Source organism: Mastomys coucha, unplaced genomic scaffold (assembly GCF_008632895.1).
Source record: "Mastomys coucha isolate ucsf_1 unplaced genomic scaffold, UCSF_Mcou_1 pScaffold23, whole genome shotgun sequence".
NCBI classification, from domain to species: Eukaryota; Metazoa; Chordata; class Mammalia; order Rodentia; family Muridae; genus Mastomys; species Mastomys coucha.
This window is the reverse complement of record NW_022196906.1, coordinates 10,323,643-10,341,655: the sequence shown is the minus strand read 5'-3', so window position 1 is coordinate 10,341,655 and position 18,013 is coordinate 10,323,643. Positions and strand designations below refer to the sequence as shown.

The window sequence follows — 18,013 nt, the reverse complement described above, 5'->3', positions numbered from 1 at the left end:
TAAGATAAAACAAAAACAAACACATCAGAATAGAGCAAAGTAAGCAAACAGCAAAGAGCCCAAGACAATACAGATGCCAAGAACAGATATAGATACACAGAGCCACTCATCTACACACCAGGAATCCTATAAAAACACAGCACAGGAAGCCATAACACATATGTAAAAGACCTGTAGTATAATAAAAGAGAAAAAATAAAAAATAAAATGAGATTAAAAAGAATAAAAAGAAAAGAAAACGTTCTGACATTAGATTATGAGTCAAGGAACCTTGAAAGAGGCAACTGAGTTCTCTTTCTGTTGACCATCTACTGAGGGGCATGGGGCTTAACCTTAAGAGTAGTTAGTTTTCCCAGGGAGACTCCTTTGAAGAAAACTAAATTATAATTTACAGGTAGATCTTAATTGTAGGTAGCTTCTGGGTTAGGAATGAGGGCATATGTTCGCTTCTTCTTTTAACTCTGGGACCCCTTCTGCTTTAGACCATTGCAACCCCTGTGCATGCCACCTCCATCTCTGTGAGTTCACACATGCATCAGTGATGTTGTGCTTGGAAGACCTTGTTTCTTTGGTGTCCTCATCCCTTCTGACTGTTAACACTATTTCCACCTCCTCTTCTAAAGGGTCCTTGTGAATTAAGGGGAGAGATTTGGTGGAGACATACCATTTAGGGCTGAATGTTCCCAGGACTCTTATTCTCTGTATATTGTTTAACTCTAGCTCTCTGTTTTTTTTTTCCCATCTGCTGCAGAAGAAAGCTTCTCTGACAAAGGCTGAGCAAGACACTGATCTATTAGTAAAACTTAAAGTCATAAGGAATCATTTTATTTCTCCTTTCTTTTAATAGAACAGTAATATTTGGTTCTACCCATGGGCCCTGGGCTACCTAGTCTTTTGTTCCTGGCTATTCAAGCAATACTGGGTACAGTTTTCATCTCATAGATCCAGAATCAAGTCAAATTAGACATTGGTTTGATACTCCACAAGCTTTATGCCACCCTTCCATCAGCATAGCTTGGAAGGCAGAACACCTTCATACACCAAAGTGTTTGTGCCTAGATAAGTGTTCATGGGTTTCTTTTGTCATGTGCCAAGTACCTTCTGGTGCCCAAATCAACAGCCAGTAAGGGTGAAGATTCTCTGTAAACACCAGCTGAGCTTCTCCATGTCCAATGAGTTGTGTAAGGGATTTCAACAAGAGTGCTTTCCTCTCAGTTTGTGAAAAGCAACTTATAGCCTTAGCAACAGCCTGGGTTGTTTGGAGGTTCCTATGGGACCCATTTGACCACCAACTCAGTTAGATGCAATCCAACACTAGTCCTGGAAGCTTCATTTGGTGATAAGAGATATCCAGTTGGCACCTTTAATCCCCTTTATTTGTCATTTTATTCAGATTCCCTTCATGTATGTATATATTTTACAAAGCTTCTGTTGTATTAGATTGCTATACTACCCCTCAAATAGCCCTTAATCTTAGCTGTCTCTCCCCATATTCCCTCCATCATTCTTATTTTCCTCGCTCTCCCCACTTGATCCTCCCACTCCAGTTCCCCTTCTTGTCCTTCCATAACTATCTATTCTGTTTTTCCCCCCTTAAGATTATCTATATGTCATCCAAGTCCCTTACTCAACATCTAGTCTCTGTGGCTTATAAGTTATTACCATGTTATCACTGACTTAACAACTAGTATCTACTTGTAAGTGAATACATACCGCATTTGTCTTTTGGGATCTGATTATCTCACTCAAGATAATTTTTTCTAGTATCATTTCTAAGAATTTCCCTTTTTAATGGATGAGTAGCATTAAATTATTAATACAAATTAAATATATATAAATTATTTCTTTATCTATTCATAAGTTAAGGGACATCTAGATTGTTTCTAATTTCTGGCTATTATAAATAGAGCCGCAGTGAACATGGTTGAGCAAGTATTTTTGTGGTAGGATGAAACATCTTTTGAATATATTCACAACAGTGATATAGCTATATTTTAAGGAAGATGAATTCTCATCTTCCTAAGGAAACACAACACTGATTTTCAAATTAGTCATACAACTTTGGACTTCTATCAGCAATGAATGAGTGTTTCAGGGGATGAATTACTAAAAATCCTTCACAGCATGAGCTATATGTGATTTATTTTATTGATTTTACACATTCTGACTGGTGAAAGAGGAAATCTCAAAGTAGTTTTGATGTTAATTTCCCTGATGTCTAAGTATGTTGAAGATTTATAAGTTTCTTGGCCATTTGAGTTTCTGCTTTTGAGAGTTGTCTGTTCAGACTTGTATCAATTTTTAATTGGGTTATTTGTTTTCTTAATATCTAGTTTTTTTAATTCTTTATACATTTTGAACTTTAGCCCTTTATCAGGTTGGCAAATATCTTTCCCATTCTGTAGGTTGCCACTTTATCTGCATGATGGTGTCCTTTTCCATCCTGAAGCTTCTCAGCTTCATTGCCTCCATTCATTAACTGTTAGACTTAGCGCCTGTGGAAATGGTGTTCTATTCAGAAAGTCTTTTCCTGTGTCGCTGATTTCAAGAATGTTCCCCACCTCTCTCTCCCTCTCTCTCTCTCTCTCTCTCTCTCTCTCTCTCTCTCTCTCTCTCTCTCTCTCTCTCTCTCCCTCCCTCCCTTCCATCCTCCCTTTCATTCTTTCTTTATTTCTTTTCTTCTACTTTTTATCAGATACAGTGTATCTAGTGTTGTGTTGAGGTTTTGGATAAGTTTTGTACAGGGTGATAAATATTGGTCTATTTGAATTCTTCTACCTGCAGACATCCAGTTTGACCAGCACTGTTTGTTGGCGATGTTGTCTTTTTTCCAGTGTGTAGTTCGGCTTCTTTATCAAAATCAGGTGTTCATAGATGTGCGGATTCTTGTCTCAGTCTTCAATTTGATACCATTGATCTATGTGTCTTGATTTTGTGCCAATACCATGCTGATCATATCACTGTAGCTGTGCAGTACCTGTTGAGGTCAGGGATGATGATTCCTTCAGCACTTCTTTTATTATTTGGGATTTTTAAAGCTATGCTGGGATTTTTATATAACACATTATTTAAACTAGTTGATTTCAAAGATGTTTTAGAATACAGAGCAAATTTGGCAAATATTTCATTTCCAAAATCTATTATGTACTTTCCATTATATATACCAGTATAATTATTAAAATGCTTCTTATGATTATCATTTGTACAAATGTATATATGCCTGGGCACATGTGTATGTGTATATATATATATATATATATATATATATATATATATATATATATTTGTGAATGTTATATATGCCTTTCCATGTGCAAGTATATACACACATGTGTATGTAGGGGTATGTGTTGCCTGCATGTGTGTTTGTGTGTGTGTGTATCTCTTCTGTTGTTAACACCACATATTTTTCTATCTTTAGTAGAATGTAAAAATCTCAAAAGAGGAAAATACATCTTCTCTATTTTTCTATGCATGATGATATTAGTTTGTTTTGTTTTTAGACCAAATTCATAAATAATAACTAACTTTCTACAACAATCAGAGAATTACTTGCCTCCTATCTTATTCAATCTGCTCTGCTAAAAAGCTCCCGTACAACCATGGGTGGCTTTAATAGACATTTATTTCTCATATCTGTTTTTTTTTTGGAGTCCTGAGGTCAGTGTGTCCACAAGATCAAGGCAGCGACCTTCTGGACTTACTTAATTTAGTGTTCTAGTTTTGTCCTTAAGAAGGGGCTTTAGTTTCTTCCTGCAATATGCATTTTTAGCTTGTGACTCAGGATGATGTCAATAGTAGGCTGTATACTTAAGTTATTAATTACTCCTATCTAAGCTACAGTAAGTTTTCCAATTATGAAGCTACAATTAGGACTTGATTAAAAGTATCAAGGACATGAAAAGTTTGTGAACTCTGCCCTATACTTTGCCCATATGTTGTGTAGGTTATTTTTTTACTTGAATTTTCAATTTAGAAAATGACTCCAAACATTTAATATCTTGTTGAAAATGCCCCACCAAACAAAAAAACAAAAAGACTTTAATAGCTCATATCTGTTCCCCTGTATTCGAAACAGTGAAATAAAATTTTCCTTTTCTAAAAATAATGTCAATCGTACTGCAATAGTGCTTAATGAATTAAAAAATGCATTGGATATGAACATTAATTTCCTTGAGTCAAAGCTAAGTGAATTGTGAGGCTCATCTTTATGCTAAATGTAGAAGCAAGCCATGGACCTTGGCCTCCGGAGACTGAACGTGGCACTCCTTTTCTCCACAGTTGTTGTGTGTCTCTGAGATATGTTTCCTGGGAGCATCTTTTAGTTTACAAAGGTGGAGCAGTGTCTTTTTCTCCTTTCATTTCATTCTCTTTTCTTAGATAAGGAACCCACGAACCATCCTCCCTCTTTATATTAGAAATTATGTCTGGATGTGTAAATGAGATTGCATGTTTAAAGAAGAGAGTTCTCATAAAATATTCTGCATACCATCCCTTCCTAGTATCTCACTGCCCCTAGCTTCAGAATCTAAGCCCAGGAGCTCCTGAATAATTGCTGTGTGCACTTGAGCCAGGTACAGAGAATTGAGAGGTTTTCAGCTACGAATCCACCACCATGCAGCTCTGAAGCTCATGTGATTCTTGGAGGATCCATTGACTCCTTGCTTTTAAGTTCTGAAAGCATTACTAGAACCAAGGCTGAGTGCATGGCTTTGGGCCTGGCTGCAAGTCCCAAAACTCAGGCCTAACTAAACTCTACTGCTGAAGGCAGACATGACCTCTGTTTGTTTGGATTTTTGTCTTTTAAAACTTTTAACTCAGTTGCCAAGGTTGCTCAGAGCCTTGGATTACTTACCAGCTTTCAGATTTGGGGCAAGAATCCTAGGGATTTTTTTCACAACCTATGATCCCTTGGCAAGGTCCCAGACTGTAAATGAGTAGATCTCAGGTGAACTGAGTAACTTGATGCCAGTTCTCTAAGCTTTCCTGCCACACAAGCTTTCCAAGGACTGCCCTAGTCCTGAGCTCACAGGAAAGGGGCTGACAATCTATATTTTTTCCCCTAAGGTCTTTTTTATTTTTTCATCCTTTTGAATGGCAGATTTAGTTCAGGTGCTAGGTACATTTCTTTTCTAATCAAATTTTACAATCCAAATAAACCTTTTATTATTCCTCAGTGACAATCTTTTTCTGAATGTCTTTCTTATGGTTCCTAAAGCTATACGTGCTTCAATAATTACGGATGTTTCTGCCATATAAAAGAGAGACGCTGGGGATAGTTGAAGCATTTCCTAGATTTATGTTCTTGACTCTTTGGTGCTCAGCGTACAAAATGACATCTTTGAAATTCTTTACCATGCATGAGCATTTATGAAATGTTTAATAATATTCATGGTAGCTGGATTAACTCTCCTCATGCTACATTGAGTCTGATCACAATTTAAATCACCAGTGTGCAAGATGCAATTTAATCAGATTTTTCTTCACAAAGAATGGATTCTTATTCTTTGCCACATCAGTAATCCATATTCTTGACTACTCGGAGGTATAAAATATTCTAGGAAGAGTACGATGTATGTTTTAAACTGTGACTTTCTATTAGATTGTTTTGTAAACGTCAAACTACAACATAGATTTCCCTAAATTGTTTACCTAAGGTTAATTAAAGAAATATTTAATCAAGACAAATGATTTCCAGTTTGGGACTTTAATTAGGGATAATGGGAAAAGCATTATGTTACCTAGTGTTAGTATTTATTTCTTCTACTCACTGAAACTTTATAAAGGACTAGTCCTGGAGCAAATTGATTTTAAAATGTTACCTGTCATCATCACAGCCATCCACGAGGTGTTTCTGGAGGCTTGCATAGTCAAGGTCATGTGTCACTAGCATGATAGGATCATTGGCAGTTCAGATATTTGAACTCCAGTGGAGCAGATTCTAGATTTATGCCATTTATGCCATTTACTTTCCTGCTCCAACAAGCCATCATGCAGTCCCTATGTCTTACTCATAAGAAGGGATACTGGTCCTCATAGGGATTCACAAAGGTTCTACACAGAACCTTCTCATATTCTGAAAGTGAGAACACATCCCAAGGATAAGCTCAGCACTTGGGACACAGGGACAGTTTGCATATGCCTGCAATTCAGGATCAACCTGGAGTCCATGTGTTGGAAGGTAATAGGTAGAGGGGGCAGTATGAAGATGTGGGTTTTGTGGGAGACAAATCATGAGGGCCTCGCCATCATAAATGGGATCAATAACCTCAGGATTGTATCCCAAGATAACTTCCTTCCCCTTCCGATGAAGAAGCCATCTCTGAGGAATGGGCACTCACCAGAACTTGGGACTGTTTTCACCTTGATTAATCAGTATTTTTGTGTTTGTTCGTAAACCACCCAGTATAAGATGCTTTGGTATAGAAGTCCAAGTAGATGACAGCTGACGGTGCTTTTCCTAAGGGAGAGACATCTAAATGAATCATTGAAGAATGATACTGCAGTGAGACAGTGATGGGGATAGTCACTATTTTCTCTGCCTCTGTAAATGAGCAACACTGCGCATACACTACTGATGGAAAGATATTCAGGTGTAAGGTGTGGACTTTTTGTAGTGGTGGCCTTTCCAGAATATTCCACAACAGCAATGCTAATATTTTACAGAGCACTATCTGTTTATGTGCCACGTTCTTCATAAGACTCATATATGTGATCATACTCTTGAGATCTACAGTGCCCTGTATCCTGTGGTGTGTACGGGAGACTATTAGCCCATTTCTGCCTATGTTCTCCAATATAACATAAGATAGAGAAGGAAAAGGATAGTGTCAGGGTATTTCTTCGTTTGACTCTTTTCACACTAGGTGTTATGGACATCACTTGATGGATGGGCAGCCTGCTATTACTAGTCCCAAAGTATCAAATATATACTATTGACTTTCCTTAACCTCCACTCATGCCAATACACCTGTGTATTAAGTAAATGCTTCTCCTTCTGTTTAGTATTGTATGCTGTCTGCGTTTTCCCCAGGAACCTAACTGGAATATCCTTCTTAGGTATGTGTTTTTAAAAGAGATTTAAGTTTAACTATATTTTGAGGACAATTTTCTGTCAATTTTTTATTAAATGTGGTTTCTATAACTCCACTATGATGTATTGGAGCCCTGGGGAAAGAGTAGAGGTAATACCTATCCATTTTATAAGGAGGAGATTAAAACAGGAGGGCTTCATCTTTCCATCTAACTCCTTCCCTATTTTTCAGCTACCACAAGTGGATAGTTTTTACTGTGTTAGAGATCTAGCTCCACCAGCTGAAAAAGAAAGAGGTTCAATGAATAGTAGAGCAACCTGAATATTTCAAACTCTCCATCATGTTCACGTTGTGCTTTGGTCCTCAGCAAAGACACCAATTTATCTCACCTGGGAGCCACAGAAACATTAAGGACATGGGATGGGCAGCATATATCTAGTTCTCCTGAAGAACTGAGGCAAGTGCTATGTTTAGAGAGAGTTCTCTGCAGTCTCTGATAATCAGATAATCCAGAGATGGATGCAAACTAAGAAAGGAAAATACTGAAGTGTTAGAAAGAACTAGAGAGCCTCGTGTTTAATCCCCACAGGGGCATCTTTGAATTACTGCACTGTAAGCTTTCATTACCTTTTATTCAGACACACTGGAAACAAAATTTATTTCCTTATCATTTGCTTACTTTTTTATATTTCTTCAAACTTTGTGGTAACTCTGGGAAGCTGAGCATGAAGACGCTCATTATTTGAAGACTTTGATGCAATTCATGAGAACTTTGCACTAAACAATGTTCTTGTTTCTCGTGTTCTTCATACATGATGTCTCACTGGAGCTCATTTAACTTAAAAAAAGGCTAGACACTGGCCCAGCCCTGCCCTTAACCTTCCCTTGAGATAAGAATGAGCAAACGGGAGAAATGAAGTTACGATCAAGTGACAGCAGAAACTTTTCTTGGCTCTGGAATTTCTGGCCATAATGACTTAGAGAGAAAAAAAATGATGCTTCCCAGAGGAGCTCTAAACCCTCTACAACATTCTGATGAACTTAGGAGTTGTCATGTAAGTCAGGCAGGAAAGAGGATGAGAAGCTTCTGGAAATGATGGATGGTGAGTTTCCATCACCGTTTCAGCAGGTGCTTTTCTCTTGACCTCGTTTAGTTGTTGGCTGAAGGCAATTTACGTTTAATAGAGGACTGTAGGTTTATGTCTATATTGTGTATCATTCTTAGGCGGTTACTGTCCCCCTTATAGCCAGCAAATGGTGAAAGTAATGACAACCATAAGGAAGCAATATAAATAGAGTAGCAAGTTGACCACCTGAGACAGATGTGGTCTTTTCTTGGTGTGTGGTCTTCCTTTAACATTTACAAAAGGCCATAAGCAGCAGTAAAAAGGCATACAATAAGGAAGACTGCACACATTTGTGTATCCATGGCTGTGCGGAAGATGGTGGGATGGACTTAGTGTCCTCAGTGACTTTGGATGGCTTGTATCAGTTCAGTTTTCTTACCAGGGAAATTTTGGGAAGTGTTTTGCATGTACCTTGAAGGATATTTTCATTTATCATTATAGTTGCAAGAATTATAGAGTTTGATAAATATTTATGTGATGCCACGACACTCGTAGTGTTTCTATGAAATGAAAATGAAAATAGGCTTCAGCCTGTTTTTTCAGGTTGCCAGTTTCTTATAAAAGCACATCTTATCAAGCGAGAATCTACAAAGAGTGATGAGTATGACTCAGTTCAATTCATATTAAATCCTGAATACTGCTATGCAAGTTATAGAATATAATAGATCTCCAAATTTTCCCATTGGACACTGTAGAATTTAGTGGTTCCTATGGGTCATCCTTTGTGACTAAATTCACAGATTTTCATTTGCATAGCACAGTTAATATTCTAGTTGCTTTAAAAAAGCAGCATACAAATGAATGTATATCAAATATGAAACATAGTGACCTAAAGACTATATAAAACTTGAGAAAATTAAGATACAGTTTTTAGGTATACACAACACACACATTAAAAGAAAGTTTGGCAAGAACATAAAGACATAGTGGTTTACCTCTGAGACCTATAAAAAGTTTCTAGCCTTTTACTTCCTTCTTCACAAATTATAATACTATGTGCCTATTTCCTGTTGTTATATAGCTTTGCACAAAAGAATGTATAATGGGTTAAGTCAAGGGATGGTAGTACAGGCAGAGAAATACATAACAGTCAACTATGTCATGTACAAGAAGCATAAACATCTGCCAGCCACTTTTCCTGTAGCCTTAACCTCACATTTAGATTGGATAGAGATGATTTCCATACATTCTGAGGTCAGACTATCTGAGAGGCAGCTGGAACCCTGAAATGACTTAGTAATGAAACAAAAGACAACTCCAAAAATGAACCCAACTTTCTTAAAGCCAAAGAGGCACCGTGGAGTGGTTGCTTTGAGGAACGAGCAAGATACAACAGAAAAGAAAATGTATTTTTTCACAGTAAGGAAAGAAATTATAGTTCCATAAACTGGAAAGTCCATAAATATCAGAGACATCATTTAAACCCACAGAAATAACATGATACTTTGCTGATCAAATTCTAACATTTACCTACACTTCTAGCTGCATATTTGGTTTGCTTCCTCTCCTTAGGATAGCAATTTTGTAGTAATTGCTCTAAAAAGCATGAAAATACCATTTACTTATCTTCCACAGTGGAAGACTGAAATCTGTTTTTTATTATTGAGACTTTAAGATGTATTTTTCCAGGCTTACTTGTTATTGGTAATTTAATGTAAATTTTCAACTTTGCTATCAGATTTTGGAAGGATTTCTATCAAACTCCTTCTTATGTGCACTGCTACAAATATTCTTATCATTAATATTGACACTATTCATGTCAATAGGACTCTAGATAGTAGGAAGGACCACATAGCATTCTCTCTCTCTCTCTCTCTCTCTCTCTCTCTCTCTCTGTTTCTGTCTATCTCTATCTGTCACTCTCTCTTCTTTTGTCCTTCTTCTCTGTCTCTGTTTCTCTCTCTCTCTCATCTGATTATTTAAAGAAAACAAGCCACAGTGCTTGGACAATGTTGGTTATTCATTATCCAGGAGAAAGCATCCACTGTAACTGTGGTAGAAGTCCTATGTCAGGTTTGTACATCTTTTGACTTGGAATTGTTTTAGACAACTGTGTGGATCTTTTCTTTTTATTTATAGAACCCGCAAGAAAAGAAAGGAACTAAACAATAATCAGTAAAACTGGTCTGTTGCGAGCTGGAGAGATAGCTCAATTGAAAATGTTTCCTGTACAAGCTTCAAAACCTGAGTTTGGATTCTTAGCACCCACATAAAAGCTAATCATGGCCAGGTGAACTTGTAATCCTAGTCCTGTAGAGGTGGTGACAGACTCACTGCCAAGCTAGTCTAGCTGCACTGATTGAATTCCAGGTACACAGAGAGACCTGGTCTCATGTAACAAAATGGAAGACAATGAAGAGATGGCACAGAAGGTAAAAGCACTTTATTTTTAACTGTGTGAACTAGAGTTAGGATTCCAGCACGCAATAAAGCCAGCTCCAAGAGATCCAACACACTCTTCTGGTGTCTACAGTCACCTACAGATACATATGTGGATACACTCACACAGACATGTACAAATTAAAATAAATCATAAGGTGGAAAATACAAGATAGGTAATGACTGAAGAAATATCAGCATCAACCCCTGATACCTCCATATACTCTACCCATATACACATACACATGAACACACATGCAACATTGACATACCTGCATCATATGTAAGTATGTATGTATGTATATATGTATGTACTTTTGTTTGTATGTATGTACAAAACTCACACTTCTTTGCCTCTCTTGGGTATGTGCTGGGATGTGCTTGGTATGCTCTTGATGAATCACTCAGCATAGCTGCAGATGTTTGTATAGGCTAATCTTAGCTCAAATTCTAAACTTTATAGGCACAAAACATGGTTCAAAAGAACATAATCATAGCTTAGCTAATTTGGGACTTAACAATTTGGTGGGATACCCTGAAGAAGCAGGATGTAAGTAAAGATTGCCACTAGGAGCTTCTCAAGTCACCCTCAAGACAAATTTGCTCTAATCTATTTCATACTCTACCCATGACTTGGTTATGTTAGTTTGCACATAGTTCTTATAATATAAATTTCCACACACATAATCCAATAACATTTAGAAACTGTACAGTAGAAATTCTTCTCAAGATAAGTTTGTGACCTACAATTAGAAGCCACCTCTCACCCAGGCCATAAGAGAAATGCATAGACCAGTCTCACTGTGTGCTTTACTACTAGGTAGTGATTTAGCATTACTTCATTTCTCTTCCACATTTCTCATATGAGAAAACAAACTCATTTTTTAATTTCTTGTCTGAGTCTTTCTCTTTTTGAAGGCGCTTCAATTTGAGCTAGGCAGCCTAGCAGTAGAGTCAGAGAGCTGAATCAGGGCACAACAGTCATTTTCTGGATTAACAACCCCAAGCATCCCTTATAGGTTCCAGCCAGAAAGGGTTTGTCAGTTCATTACCACACAGTAAGATAATGACCATTGTAATGAAGAGACAGGATTATCCCCACTGCCCAGGTTCCCTTATGAGAGCTGAGAGAAGCTACTAGACCTGATATGTCCTAAGGATACAATCCCAGTGGAGCATAGGTGAGGACAACTGGAAGCCAGGCTAGATGGAAGGGAGTCCAAGTACATACTGGCAAGCTATTAAATTGGCCTCAGCTTCACAACAACCTCCACATTGTTTCTCAGTACCCTGAGTGTCTGCAGGAGACCACAGGGACCCCTAGGGTAGGATTGTTTCAGCCTGGACCTAGAGGAAAGGTGAGCAGTGGCTAGCTTACTGTCTCCTCCTTGTTTCTGGCCTCATATTAATATAATCTTTCTCACAATGCAGTACCAACTTCTCAGCTAAGGCTTTTCTGATACACTGATGTATCTGGGTAGTTGTTTAGGAATCCAGAGCTTTCATATGCACGGTCCATTCATTTTCTGCTATCACCACCTCACTTTTTTATGGGTGTATTTGGGGGTGGAGTCAGGGATCTCTGCGATGTTTCAATGAAGAATTCTAGTTAGGAAGCAAGATGAGAATTAGCAGTTAAGTCTAGGTTGCCTCCGAGCAGGCTTGACATTGATGGAGCACCACCTGAAGAGTAGGCAGAAAACTGAACCATGCTTTGGGAAGATTTTGTACCCACAACAAAACCAAGAAACAAGACAAACCCCCACACATTATGATTCTTGTGTGCATGGGTATTTTACTACTCAGAAACTCATGACACAAATCACACATCTCCCAAAACTCTGGTTTGCGAAGGCTCCACAATTCCAGGTTCTCTGAACCCTAGAATCTTTAAAAGTATAAAACAAAAAGAACAGTTTGGTTGACTCTTGATCAAGGTGACCAGAACATAGCTTTATATCCTTCCTTTCTTGTGAGTATCCAAGGTCAGCATGTAGTTTTAGCAAATATACATATATGAGTCTGTGGGCTAGAAACAGAGAGAAGAGACTAGGGTTTGGAGATCTAAGGGAATGTTATCCGCCTAGCATTTTCCCTGTCTTCATCCCCCACCCCCACCCCTACCCCAATATGATTGTGGAGGCCTCCAGAATTAGTTTCTAAGCTGGAGAGCCAGAGAGGCTGGCAGTGTGGCTCAGCACTAGTCTGAAAAAGACTGAAGTTCTAGGCCGAAGTCCTTGTCCACATGCTTTTAGTTATTCTCTGTAATTGCCAAAAATATGTGAGAAAACTTTGAAAGAGGAAAGATTTGCTGGGTCTCATTTCAGTGCATTGTCAACTGGTGTTGTTTTTCCTGGGCTTTTGTCAGGAACATCATAGGAGAATGGTTTGGTAAAGCTGAGCCACTAAGCTCATTGGGAACTAAGATATAGAAAGAGAATCAGAGTAGCAAGAATAAGTTCAGAGGTAAGAGACAACCTTCAAACACATCCTTGCAGTAATCCACTTCCCTACCTCCGGATAGCCCACCCATCAGCTGTGAGCTAGTTAAGGGGTTAACTCTGGCAAGCTCAGTACTTTCATGACCCACTAGTAATCCAATAGTGCCACTAGTTGGCCATCAAGACTTCAGTATCTGAAGGAAGATTGTTTATATTTAAACCACAAAAATCTTGGAGATGAGGACACTGATAGAAATCCCACAGTTCAACCCAGAAGAGCCTTGAGCTCTGCTGTCCAAGGACAAGGTAAAGTGTTCAAGATCCACAAGAGGAAGCTCACCTAAGTGATGTTCCACAGCTTGGTGCTCCTCCATGTAAGAGGATGGCAGGCCTTGAGACCTTGCAGTGATGCAAATGCTTAGCAGTGTTCAATGGCATGCCCAGAAATAAAGCTGTCTTTGCAATCCCATCCTCCCTCAACCTGAATCCCCTATCATTCATTCCAATACAGAAGGTCAGTCAGCACAGATTAATGCAAGGGACAGTAAGTCAGGTAGCTTTACATGTGACAAGGAGAAGAAAATATACAGGCAGCTATGAGTTATGAAGAAAGAAGCCCCAAAAAGCAGCTTCCAATGACATATCTAACTTGTAGAAAGAATAAATGATTAGAATAAAGTTGGATGTTTGCCACAAACTATTCTAAAACAAAGGTATAAAGGAGACTGGAGAGATGGCACAGCAGGTAAGAATTTATACTCTTCTTCAAAACGGCCCAGGTTCAGTTCTCAGCACTCACATTGGGTGTCTCGCAATTTCCTGTAACTCCAGCACCAGGAGATCTAACACCCTTGTCTGCTCTCTGTAGGCACTTGCACATGTGGGGGCACACACAAATATACATACGTATTTAAAAATTAAAAGTAAATCTTAAAAGGAAAGGACATTGTTATTTCTAAAGGATTAGCTATTCAAAAATGTTTGCTTAAATTGTGATTGGTTTGGATTTTTAGATAACTGTTGATAATTCCTTGAAACATCCAGAGTGAGTATTTCTAGAAGTGAAACTATGGAAATGATGTCATTTTCCCAGAGCCTTCAGCCGCTCAGTGGGATAGCTCAGCCTAGAATCCAACACTTGTCAAGATGGTCATTATTCATCTCAAGTCTGTCTTTTTCATCTCGAAGGTACTTTTGATGTCTGAGATTATCATTCCTTAACTGAGTGCATCCCCAAGATGTCAAGTTTCTGATCAGGCTCCAAATAAAATTTGCTTCTTACTAGAGTTGGTGTCATTGTATATATTTCATATTTATACTGTGAAGTTTTGGGTAGTTGTCCTCTGAGAGTGAGTGTGTGTGTCTCTGTGTATGTTTCTCTGTGTCTCTGTCTGTGTGACTGTATGTGCATGCATGTGTGTGCCCCTTGTGTCTGTCTGTGTGTCTATGTGTCTGTCTGTGTGCGCACGTGTGCATGTGTGTATGTCTGTGTGTCCGTGTGACCCATGCATGAATGTGTATGCGTGTGAATGGAGGCTGGCAGGCAACATAAAGTTTTAAAACAGCAGCATTAAAATGCAGCCATAGTGCTGCTATAAAGTCTAAGAGGGTTATGGCAAAACCCATGCATTTGTTACTGCAGGCAGTGAATCCTGGGAAACTCTGCCCCTCTGCACTCCAGCTCGTCAGGGCTAAATGAGTAGGGAAAGGCACTGACATTTTTCTACTGGAATTCACTTGCAGGGAGCTACCTGTTGGGGGTCAGAGAATAGCAGCTTCTGTGGCCTTTTATTCAAACCATTGCAGTCTCCCCAGCTGTGAGGAGAGCTTCTGGCCCCTTTCTACATCTAAGTTCCTGGTTATTTCCATTGTTAGTCTGGTTCCAGGTAGACAAAGCCACCTGGAGAGCACCCTGAGTGCTAATGAGCAGGCACACTATGGGCTCTTCATCCAGTAATCATCTTGTGTGGCTTGGGATGGGACTCTTTGTCCACAGGCAGAGCTTGCCAGGCAGCTATTGCCCGCAAAAGTGCCTTTGTGAAGGGGAATGTTTCCCAGTTGGTTTGTGGGGTTCTCAATAATGATGCTGAAAGCGGCTGTCTTGTTGTGTGTTGGCTTCTAAGCTGAAGATGACTGAACCCATGAGCCATTGTCCTTCTGGTGTGATTCTTCCAGCCCTTCACTTTGGAGAGCACTTTCTTTGTTGATATGGTTTTCTGTCTTCCTAGTGATTCTAAGTTGCTCTGATTTTGCAAGTCTTGAATAGACATATGGGCCCCAAATAATTGTACTGAAAAATGCAGAAAATATTGAGCAAGAGGCTATTGGATTTCCATAAGTAAGCAAATATATTTTAAGAACTCACTGGTGAAAATTGCTTTTTATTTAATGAGTCATTTTTATTGGAAGGTAATGATTATGTCCAGGCCATAAATACAGTATAAATTCTCTTCAGAGGACATTAAAAAGATGACTCTCGACTGCAAGCAGCTTTTTAAAGAGTGTAGGGATATTGAGGTATCAATTTCCAAAGCTGAAGATTCTGTACATGTAGGAGGAGCCTGAGGAAGTGAAGGAGACTGCACAAGGGCTTGAGCAGATGTTTACAGCATGGGCCAAGCTTCATACAGGGATATGTAATGGTGAAGGGCTTCACTTTTCAAAGGTTAAATTTCTTGCTTTATCTTATTGTCATGAGTTCCAAATGAGTTACCCAACCTGCTTCCCATTTTATAAGTGGGAAAAATCAAGGTTCATGGAAGTTTACAGCCTTGATCATATGCTCAGCTCTGTAAGTTCTTTGAGTATCCCATGAATGCATATAATTAACAATCTGTGTAGGAAAGGGTTCTGGGAACATTCAAACAGAAGCAAGAGTTTTTTTGTTTTTTGGTTTTTTTTGTGTGTGTGATTAAAAGTAATATAACTTTTGTTGGTTTCTTGATTTTTTGTTTGCTCATTTTATTTTTATTGATTTTGTTTTTGTTTGTTTGTTTGTTTTAAACAAAGTCTTATGTAGCCAGTTAACCTTAAAATCCTGACCTTCCTGCTTGCTCCTCTGGAATGCCATGACTACAGATGGGCATCACCATATACAATTCAGGCCACCAAGTAATATTCATATTCTGTTGCATATTCTGTATCTGTTAAAATTCTGTTTTATTTTAAAATAACATGAAGAAAATAAGATGATGATGATGATGATGATGATGATGATGATGATGATGATGATGATGATGATGATGATGATACAGAGGAGGATCCTGTTCAGCTGGCCAGCTTCCAAGTACAAATGAGAGGGCTTTTCCACTTGATATATTCATGCTACCAAGATTCCTGACTATGCTGTCTATTAGCCATACTGGTCAGCTACCTTTTTTAGGGCGCCGAGCATACCGTAGCTGTGGGCATAAAACCTATCTTAAACTGGCGTCACAGACGATTCTCCTCATAGTTCAGGATCAGTCGTCTGACAACCAGTTGACTGCAAATTCTTTGCAGTATGGATTTCTACCTGGTACACCACTGTGTCTGGCTCATTCAGTACTTGTCATTGTAAGTATTAGTGGAAGAAGAGTAAGAGAAGCCCCCATGCATAGGCAAGAGTGCGTGAGGGACTTGATGCAGTTGGTTTGAATACGTTGGTAACATTCAGAAGCTATGCTGTGTGCAAATCAGTCCCAATTCCTGTGAGGAGAATCCCTCCTGCTTCCTTTGTTCTTGTGTAGTTAAAAGCTTTGAATAATGTATATGTCCATAAAAAACAGCTGAAACACCAAGGGTCTTTGAAGATCTCGATTGTGAACACTTGGTTTTTCTCAGACTGTTTCTCAGCCATTTAAAACTCTGATGACTGAGTCGATGACAGGTTAGGTTTACAGAAAATAAACTGAACATTATTGACTGTTGGATAACTTTCACTGTGTCCCATTGGCCCCTGACAGAGATTTTTCAGCTTGTACTCAAGGCTTCTCCTTTCTCTCTCGCTCCCTCCTTCCCTCTCTCCCCTGTGTGTTTGTGTCTTTCTCCCTCTTCCCCCCACTCCCCTCTCAAAAACAAACAAACAAACAACAACAAAATAACTCACAGACATACTCACTACACTCTTAATAACCCACAGACATACCCACTACACTCTCACTAACCCACAGACATACCCACTACTCTCTCAATAACCAGCAGACATACCCACTACACTCTCACTAACCCATAGACATATCCACTACACTCTCACTAACCCGCAGACATACCCACTATACTCTCACTAACCCATAGACATATCCACTACATTCTCACTAACCCGCAGACATACCCACTAGTCTCTCAGTAACCCGCAAACATACCCACTACACTCTCAGTAACCCACAGACATACCCACTAGTCTCTCAGTAACCCGCAGACATACCCACTACACTCTCACTAACCCGTAGACATACCCACTACACTCTCACTAACCCACAGACGTACCCACTACACTCTCACTAACCCATAGACATACCCACTACACTCTCACTAACCCATAGACATACCCACTATACTCTCACTAACCCATAGACATACCCACTACACTCTCACTAACCCATAGACATACCCACTACACTCTCACTAACCCATAGACATACCCACTAGTCTCTCAGTAACCCGCAGACATACCCACTACACTCTCAGTAACCCGCAGACATACCCACTACACTCTCAACCCACAGACATACCCACTATACTCTCACTAACCCATAGACATATCCACTACACTCTCACTAACCCGCAGACATACCCACTAGTCTCTCAGTAACCCGCAGACATACCCACTACACTCTCAGTAACCTGCAGACATATCCACTACACTCTCACTAACCTACAGACATACCCACTACACTCTCACTAACCCGCAGACATATCCACTAGTCTCTCACTAACCCACAGACATACCCACTACACTCTCAGTAACCCGCAGACATACCCACTATACTCTCACTAACCCGCAGACATATCCACTACATTCTCACTAACCCGCAGACATACCCACTACACT

General features: G+C 39.2%; 1 protein-coding gene across 11 annotated transcripts in view; it reads left to right on the top strand.

Moving 5' to 3' along the window:
- Nucleotides 1-18,013, top strand: part of Fat3 (FAT atypical cadherin 3) — a 591,431-nt gene that overhangs the window by 114,402 nt on the left and 459,016 nt on the right. The window lies entirely within an intron of this gene.